The sequence below is a fragment of the Cryptomeria japonica genome, chromosome 2 (genome assembly GCF_030272615.1).
Source record: "Cryptomeria japonica chromosome 2, Sugi_1.0, whole genome shotgun sequence".
In the NCBI taxonomy this organism is placed as follows: Eukaryota; Viridiplantae; Streptophyta; class Pinopsida; order Cupressales; family Cupressaceae; genus Cryptomeria; species Cryptomeria japonica.
The window spans coordinates 560,809,302-560,819,575 of record NC_081406.1 but is presented as its reverse complement, the minus strand read 5'-3'; positions in this window follow the sequence as shown (position 1 = coordinate 560,819,575).

Below are 10,274 nucleotides of genomic sequence, written 5' to 3'. Positions count from 1 at the left end.
GGAAAAGGTGTTTTGAGGAAGAAGAAGAAGACCCAGAGAGAGTATGTGGTTGTCACTTTAGTGCAATTAGAGACATAATCCGATTCAAAAATTCACAAGGCACCGAAGAAAGGTGATTTTTCTAGAGTGATCTAGAAACCTCAATTTGGTGGTGAGAAGGTTGTGCAGAAGAAGAAGAAGGCTAGATTTGAACCTAAACCAGTAGGCCAGCCCAAGAAAGGAAAGAAGACAAAGTCTGATCTGGATGAGGCCTTAAAATCCGATAAGATGAAATCTTCCAAAGTAGAGTATCATATTATTCCTCCATTATCTACTCAGGAATTAATTGATGAGATTATTAAAGATGGAAATTTAAAGAATATCCCTATATATTATGTAAATATGGATGATAAAGATCAGAGGAAAATTGAGGAGGCAATAATTTTGTATATGGATGTATTTAGTAAGGCATTAATTGAGTTAGAAAAATATCTTCCCAAAGATTTGTACAACCTAATTGATGCTAGGAGAAAGTCTGGTAGCCAAATGGATATGGAAATAAAGGAGAGTGAATTGGTTAATCAGTGCACCAATATCACTATAGAAGAAGTTGACAGATTAATTTTGTTAGCAAATAAAAAGGAATTCTGAAGAAAGCACAGAGTTAATAGTTTGATGGTTGACATAGTTGAAGAAATAAGGAGAGAAACCAGTGAAATCTGGAAAAAAATTCTTATTGAGAATCGACTTGTAGATACTGCCACTCAGTTAGAAGATCCTTCGACATATAATGTAAATATAGAAGAGGATACTTAGGATGTTGGTGAACAACAAGTTTTACATTCTGATAAGGTTGAGCCTACAAAAGATAATGACAAACCAATAGAGGTAGAGGATGGTGCACCAAGTGGTGAAACTGGTGCACAAGTGGCACCTACAGAAGTTAAATCCGGACCTATTGAGGCAGAAAAGAAAGAAGAGGTGAAATAGGGTGAACTGGACAAAGACAAGGGTAAGGGATTGGAGACTTCGGTACTTGTGACAATTGACACTGCCAAAACCCAAAGCCTAGGGAGTTTTCCACAATTCATTATCAATTTTGATAGACCCTTCACTCAAATGTATCTGACCGAGAGAATGATAGTTGTTGCTTCTCTTCAAGCGCAAGACAATCAAGAGTTAGCACAATCGGAATCAGAAGAGAAAAAACTCATTGAAAAATATGTTAAAGTTCTGGAACATGTGGTACCGGATCTGCAACTTGATGCAAGAACCAGTTCATTCGGTAAGCTTCACAATTTAATTTATCATATATTCACCAAATTTGATTCTTTATCTAAAGCATTAGTCTGACAAGCTATGGAAAAGTTTAAGGATGCTAAAATTCAAACATTTTTGCAAATGATTAATAATGATAAGGCACAATTAGATAAAGAGTTGAAACTGGTTGATGAGGCCTTAGTGGAAGGTGGTAAAATTTACAAGTCTTATCTAATTTTGACCAATTTTACTACTGAGATAGACAAGCAAATAGAGAATTGTAAAGGGCAGTTAGCTCAGATTTCTCAGGCCTATGATCCCATAGCCAATTTAATCGACAGTATTGAGGGACAAATTTTGAACATCACTGAGTAGATTAGGAATTTTGAAAAGGAGAAAGAGAGAATGATCAGGTGAACAGGTGAACTCCAGAACTTAATTGGTCCCCGGTTGGACACCTTAGTATATCATAAAATGGATTGCATTCAGAATATCTCAGGATTCTCCTATTGAGATTGCAGCTATAGAGTTTCATGCCTATGTTTTGAATGGTTTTGTTTCAATTTTGGAGAAGTTGCGAGAAGGATGGAACACATATATTGGGTTCTTAAAGATGGCATATGCTGATATATTGAAGCATGTATAGATTTAATCCTCCGGTGAGTGTATATATATGTATGTATAGGCAATTTTGGTGCACACCCTATCTTTGGCATTGTTGTCAAAGGGAGAGAGATGAGGTAAAAAATGTACAGTGTACAGACTGATTATATGTATGGGATGTACAGTCAGGTGTATTGTAGATTCATGGATTGTTGATCTAAGGGGGAGCCTTAGAATTCTTGTATTCCTTGGATTTATTTTATTCATTCATCTGGTTGTACAGGTTTCAACACTTAGCCATTTTTCATAGGTTTTGCCATTAATGCTAAAGGGGGAGATTGTTGGTAATTGACACTCATCTAAAGATTTCAGGAGACTTCTAGTGGTTGATTATTTGTTTAGGGTTGTCATTGATGTCAACTCTTCATGGTGGTTTGATTCAGCAATCATGACTCATCTTATTCGGAAGATGGAGGTAACTGGTAGACTGTTAACCAACAAAATAGGGTAAAACAGGGTATTTGAGTAATGCTTTGATCTGGAATGATCTCTAGTGATTACAATGTTTTTGGTGATTATTTTTGTGATCTTGATGATATGAAAGACCTTTAGGAAGTGCGTGGTTATAATATTTTAGTCTGGTGCTATGGTGTGTTCGAGATTGGAGTCGACTTGATCTACACATTACACTTATTGAAGTCGACTTGAAGGAGATAGTTTTTTGTGGCAAGACCGGATATATAAGATTATTTTGGCGATTAATTTTTAGTGTGTTAGATGTGTGGTGATACATTTTGGTGTGATTGGGTGCAATTTCACGTGCACATTTTTCTATCAAACCAACCGGTAGTTGATTGAGACTAGAGACAAAGTATTTAGCAGAGCAGAGACAGTCAGAGATTCAGAGCCTAACCGAAACTCATCTTGCATAGTCAGATGTTGTTTAAGAGTTCATTTCATTGTAATTTCTCATTGTAAACAAATTGTAAGTCAATGAGACTTCCTTGAGGGTTGTATCCCTCTTGGCAACTTATTTGAGCAGTGAGCTCTAGGTAGTGAGTCTGAATGCAAGTGCATTCCCCATCTATGTAATATTTATGTACTCTTGACCATAATATATGAATATTGTGGGTTCCTGCCCCACCATGGTTTTTCCCTTTCTAGGTTTCCATGTAAAAATTCTAGTGTTGTGGATTTGTATACTTATTGTTGCAGGTTTATGTTCTTATATGTTATGCATTACTAACCGATGGATAAAGAATAGGTTTGTGGTGGTTTTAAAATTTGGTAGATCACTGATTCACCCCCACCCTCTCAATAATATCTGATTCTAATAGATAACAGACCTATCGCCATAAGATTAAGCTCAATATCTCCAAGATGTAGACTCCACACGTACCAAGGAAACTGTAATCACAAAACTCTAAGAGATACTTTTGATAGATAACAAAGCTGCTAACTGCTGACATCGAGACACATAACTGATACTGGGATCAACCAGAATTCCTAACACCGAGATACTGGGGTCAATGGGAACTCAATGGGACCTAAAAAGGTCATCATCCAAAGTTGTCCATGCTGCATAATAACTTCTAATCAAAAATCACAACACCTGAACTGCACATACATAACCACAACACTTTGCATAACATCCATGACGTCCGGACTAATATTTGGGCCTGTATACACTGTCGGGTACATAACTGGATGAGTGGTTTGACATCAATGACAATATTATTCACACAAGTCTAACAAATATATCCTCCTTCTTACAGACCAAAATCTTCTTACATGTAACATAAAAATATTATCTTGTAGGACAATGAGGAGTTTGGCAATGAAATCCATTTGGACCCATAAAATTGGATGAAAACTCAACTTCCTCAACATACATGATAGTTTATACTTATAAATATCCTTAGTCTCCCTTGAATGTTCCTCTTATTAAGACCTTTGTATCTACTAAATACACTTAGTAGGGAGGTCATTTCACAAAACTATGCAGATTCTTCAAGCCTTCTTGAACTTGTACCCCAAATGAATATTCTTGTGAGAACCACCTACAAAGTTAAGCATAAAGTGAACTCTTGTGCCGTTTAGAAAAAAAACAATCTCCTATTTAGCCATCTATTAATTTTGAAAGAGCTAATTGTTGCCATCAATTTGTTATGTGAAGGTTCTTGCAATAGATCTAAATATTTTATAGTGTTGTTCTTCTATTGCACAACATTCAAGAAACTATAACACAACCTTGCTATTTATTCTTTTCCTGCACTTCTTAGAAAGTGAGAGTTATGAACTAGTTCACTAAATCATGCCTTTGCAGTGATTTACAAGATTGCATACAAAGTCCAAATCTTTGCAACTTATGAATTATATTGGGCCCTTCACTTGCAAATGTAAATAGAAACCCCACCTAAAGCATTACTCTGGTTTTTTACTAGAATTTCACTTTCAAAAATTACAAACAGGTATGAGTCTCGACTTTCTCTTGATAAGGACCAAAATGCTCCACCTCTTTAACTACCTTTGCATATTATTTTACATATCAAAATTTTTATCTGGTAAGGGATGAGGTCGAGATTATTGTTCCAGACAAATTTGGTAGAATGGATATCCCTTAGTCTTTGGCTCTTATCCGAAGAGGTTTCAACCTAAGGCTCACACTCCCTTATTGGGTAGGTAAAATGGATTTGTGGATGAAAAATTCTCCACCATCTTTAAAACTTGTCATTTTTAAAAAGTTTTCTTGTGACTTCACACAAATATGAATTACAAGAATGCAATGATGAAATAGAAAACCTATTAAATTACATTAAAAATTTGTGTTTCTATAAATAATTTTTATTTGATTAAACATTTAAATATTTTTATAAGAATTATAGGAGCATAAGGGTTTATGATTCAACTCGAAAATATTGTGATACTTTAAGATGACTAAATTTTGTTCCAAATCACTTGTGATTGAGATCAACATTTAATAACATTCAACTCAATACAATTTAAATGGTAGAACTTTTATAAATAGATTGAAATGCTCAAACGACCTTCTAGGAGTGAAGGTGACCACAAGGATTCAATTGGATGGACTTAAATTTTTAAAAAAGTCGATATTTGAGGACAACAAATTCACCAAACTTCGTGGTCATTTGATGACTGATTCAAAAGGATCATAGTTCGCTCTAACATATTACCACCTCTTCAATGGTTCAGAATACAATAGAGTGTCCCATTGTAAGGACATTGTATTTGTTATGGGAGGAAGTTACTAAGAAGCTAAGATAAAATAATATAGAGAAAAAAGAGTGGATAATCCAAAGTATGAATGATTTGGACAACATACCAAAATATCACAACATGAATAACCATGGTGGTTTGAATGAGGCACAATCATTGCATATGTATGTTAAGTCACTTAACTTTGGATGTTTATGATTAATGCCAACCTTTTATTAGTATAAAAAACCATAGTGAATCTAACATATAAAATCTATCCTTCATGGATATAATGTACAAAGTTAGGCCTAAATGGATTTGGATCTTAAGACACCATAAGCTAGTATTTGGTTGGGTTTGATAATGAATAGTTCTTAGGAAAACAACAATTTGGTATTAAATAGATATAGAAACCTCAACAACTTAGAGGTTTGATAAGTCAAGCTATTATATACACATGTACTAACTCAAGAGTTGTGATAAAACAAGTTTACATCAAATAAGCATACACAAACTAACATACCCCTTAAATTAGATTTGTAGCAAACACAAAATGTCATCTTGGACACATCTTTAAAGGGCAAACCATAAATCCATTAAGAAAAAGAAAATGATCGAATTTTTATAGCTACAAATGAAACCAATATAACATCTAAGTTTTAGAGAAACCAAACAATGCCCATTAATGTTCAACAAAAATAATTAATGAGTCAATTTCTTGGATATTGTATCATTATAGTCCAAAATTTCAAAGATGAAATCAACATACATACTGCATAACATTTGTGCACACACACACACACACACACACACACACACACACACACACACACACACACACACACACACACACACACACACACACACACACACACACACACTCACACACTCACATGCCATCGCTCGCACACATACACACACACAACAATTGCAACTCTACAAAATCCTCTTAAGCACAAGACAACAACCCCAAACTATGAGAATTAAACAACAAAACTACTAAGGTTTGATTTGAATCAATTAGAACTCACCTAAGAGTCAAAATATCCTCAAATGTCTCAAACAATTATTAATTCGACTCACATTTTTATTGTAATTAATATGAAGCTATCTTTTTCATGATTAGTTTCAATTATTAATTTGACTCACATGTTTGTTATAATTAATATGAAGCTATCTTTCTCACAAAGAATTTTAATTTCTTCGAAGACCATCATAAGCCACAAAAGGTAACTCCATAGTTTCATAGGGTCACACATCCATTGGGAAGCAAATCCATAGTTTCATAGTCCATGTTTAGCAAAAAAAACCACATCCACATAAACAAACTCCAATATTTTGAAATAAAAACTCTTTACATTAAAGAACCAATTACAAACAAGCTAGTTCCATCCTCTCACAAGTAAGAAGCAAATCACACTAACTTGACTAAGAACATAACAACAAACTCTATGCACCTAAGAGAAAGAGTAAAGTGCACTAAAATTTTAAGATGATACTAGTGATAATATAGATACACATATGGAGTATGGATTATCATAAGGACACTAGCCATAAAGCCACATTCATTGGTTGAAGAACTCAAATACCATGAAATTAATTCAAATAAAAAAGTGCCCATTAGTAATAATGTTCACAAAATGCCTCATGCCAATATCATATAATGAAGAGGTTGAACCGAAGGAGATAGAAGTAACTATCTATAAATATTAGTAAGAAAAAATAAATGGATTCATGAAAAGAGGTTTAACCAAAGGAGATAGAAGTAACTAAACCTTCTATAAAACTTATCAACAACGCATTAAAGCATTTATCAATCCAAGAAAAATATAGCAATATCACTATGTTCAAAGGCATACTCGAGATTTAGAATAAACCATCACATAACATATGGTGTAGCTAAAGCAACCCAATATGAGCTTTGCACTAAGCAAAACCACCATAATATTTATCAAAAATAAACAAGGATGATCCCACCAAAATAAACAAAGGATAAAAGAAAGTAAATGAGAATATACACCAGACATATCATAATAAAGAATTAGTAGATGTTCTAGGAAGGAGAACAAGTTTGAGCTCTAGAACAAGAGGCTTTTAATAAGGCTTCCCACTTCACAATCTTTCAAGTATCCAACTCCCACCATGCAAAACCATTTAAAAAATCCTCTTTTAAGAGAGGCAACATATTTTGAGGTTGTCTCATACTCCTCTTAGTAAGTTGCTTTATGCTCGACATCTCAAATTACACTTTATTAGTTACTATAAAGTGGAAAATTTTGGGCTTAGCAAATTCACCATGTGGAAGAGAGAAATCACTAAGTCAATTTTCACTTGGAGGAATTTACACTCAAAAGAGGGGGGGAATCCACTAGATTCAGTCATTAATCAGATTAGGACTGAACACTAAGTAGATTGATTGAAGTGGAATGTGTTTGACCCTCTTTTGTAAGTTGACTAGTTGAATTAGGATTAAATGCAAGGAATGAAGCAAAATCTGAGAAAACAGTGAGTTGTAAAGTCGGGATTACATCGTGCACCTAGATCTAAGAAGTATGAGATGATTCGGAGCTACTCCGCTAAAACTGCCAAAAGTAGCAGGGACCAAGCCGCCCCCTCTTGGTCCTCCGATATTTCCAGTCGCCAAAAAGGGTTTTTCCATCTCTGTGTCTGAAGTTAATCCTGAGAGTTACAACAACACACCTATTTTTTACACACCAAAGGAAAGGGAAATGTGTTGGGAATAGGGGCTTGCCTTTAGGTCAAACCCCAATTTTGGAATTAACCAAGTGGTTGAAATAATGTAAGTGAAATGAATGAAAGTAGAAATCCTCCTCTTTGAGGGGATGTTGAATTGACTGAAAATGAAATACTTATACCTCCTTGTGAAGTTTTGCTTACCTCCACGTGGAATTAAGACTTCATGAATTAGAATGATCATCTCCTCTTCAATGCTTGAAATATTGTGGTGCAAGAGCACCTAGGCCTCATTTTCAACATAGGTTTGAGAGTAAGTTTGATTTTTATTAGCTTTGAGTTGGAAAGGTTGATTAAGTTGTTTTTGTGTTGTTTTAAGTTGTTTGGATGAGTTTTGAACTCATTGTGTGGTTTTGGTTTCCTGTTTTCATCTTTTGCTCAAAATTGCTAGTTTTGGAGTTGCCTGGCAAAATGTTGTAAAAAGTGAGTTTTTAATGTGTTTTTGTTTTGAAAATGTCTAGACATGTTTTTTGTTTGGTTTGTAGGTGTGAGTAGTGTTCTTAGGTGTTTTGTAGGCTTTGAGATCAACCTTACACCTTCTAGGCATCAAAAGTTGTCATTTAGGCATCAAAATGTCAAATTTAGTGTTCTTGGACATGTACCTGTCCGTATAGGAGACTAACCAACTTGGAGTGGTATTTATTCTCCTATTTGAACTATTGTAAGGGTTGATCAATCAGAGTTATTAAACATTTTGAAAGTTTGCACTCATTTTACCTTGTTTTTCCCTAGTTTCTAACTTCATGTGAACAACAGTCCGTACACCTGTTGTACTTGGCCGTACTATTCTTGCATTTTTAGTTTCTACTATGTTATCTTAAACTTCTCCCTTTGGTGTCATTTAATTTCATCAAGTTTTGAGTTTGTAGCAAAATTAGTTTGATTTGATAGTTTCACTGTCTTGTCTAGGAATTTGGCAAGGATGCTTGACCAACTTGGCTTCTTGAAGTCCTAAAATGTTCATGGCTTCTCAAGAACTAGTTGGTCAATTTGTAAATTATGTAAATACATGTTTTGGTTTCAAGAGTGCAGGTGCAAGGAGTTTTGTGGCCATGGAGCCCTAGGCAAGTGTGTCATTTGGGTAGGGTCTTGTAGAAGTTTGATGCTTTGCTCTTCCATAGCAATTGCATTCATTTGGTGGACAGACCTGCCTTGATGTCCAAGTGATATGTGCAAGCAAAGAGGCTTTCTAAGCCATGACAAGGAGGGTTACATGTTTCAGTTTTGTGAATTGTAAACCAAAACAGTGAGTCACTATTTGGTAGTAGTTTTTCCTTTTTTTGTTTGCTCTCCACCATTTATTGGTGTGTGTAAACCTTGTATAATCTTTGTTTGTTTGAAAAAAAGAACAAGGAGTGGTGTAAACCCTGCCCATGGGTATTGTGAATGCCAAGATCAATCAATGATCTCTTTAGGCAAAATGGTAAACGCCCAGCAGGCTGTCATAGTCATCTAGGACTGATTTTTACATTTGTTTTGAGGTTGTATATGTAATCTCCCTCTTCAAAATGGTAGGTATGAAGGACACCAAGCATCAAAAGGCAGAGAATTGTTAAGAAAGCACAAAACAGACCTTGGAAAGGAGTTATAATAGTGTGAAGTGCAGGTCCAAAGTGAAAAGGCAGTGAGAGGGCAAAATGCAGTCATAATTAACTTGACAGTGAACTACTTGTTGTTTTGTAATTGCCTAATTCCTTTTGTGCAGGGCTAATATGATTCCTTCTTGTCACTAATGATGGTCATGTTCACATGCTTCAAATTGTAATTGGTATTCATGCAAAAGTTGTGTTTGTAGAAGGCAAGAATGAAAAGTTGTCAAATGTTGCACTTTCCTTATGTGCATTTTGTAAAAATCTTGTTCTCCATCCTTTGAGGTTTAAATATTCTTGATTGTGGCCTGGTTAGTCAATAGCATGGTAGAACTAAGTGTTCTTGTGTCATATGGAGGGTCTCAAGCTTAAAATTTGATTTTGCCAACAAACCCTACCAAAACCCTCTTTTTATGCCCATTTTTGGGACAGTCACGAAGAAGGCCTTAGGGACCCCTAAACTTGGAAAATGTTCAAGAACTCCCAAAAGGGTGTCCGAATATCAACTTTATTTTGTTTGGAATTCCATCGCTGGAGCAGGGTGAGCACAAAACCCCAAAAGGAGGGCTAATTCCTAGTAGCCCGATTTAGGCCTAAAATTGGGTTTTTGACAAATCGGGTACACAAATGGGGAATGTAAAGCCTAAAACCCATCAAGTCCAGTTGATACAAGTTGTCCTTGCATACATTTAACATATTTGGTGTGGAAGACTCCATAAGTTGGTTTTGTAGCACTAGAGAGGGAGACAAAAACAATGGATTTGAAGCCCTTGAGCAACCAAGAAGAGTTGGATTTAGGGAGGTGGATCAAGGAGAGTTGCTTGGTTGTTATTAAACCTCTTGCACTTTGATTTTTTGTGATTCCACTTTGAA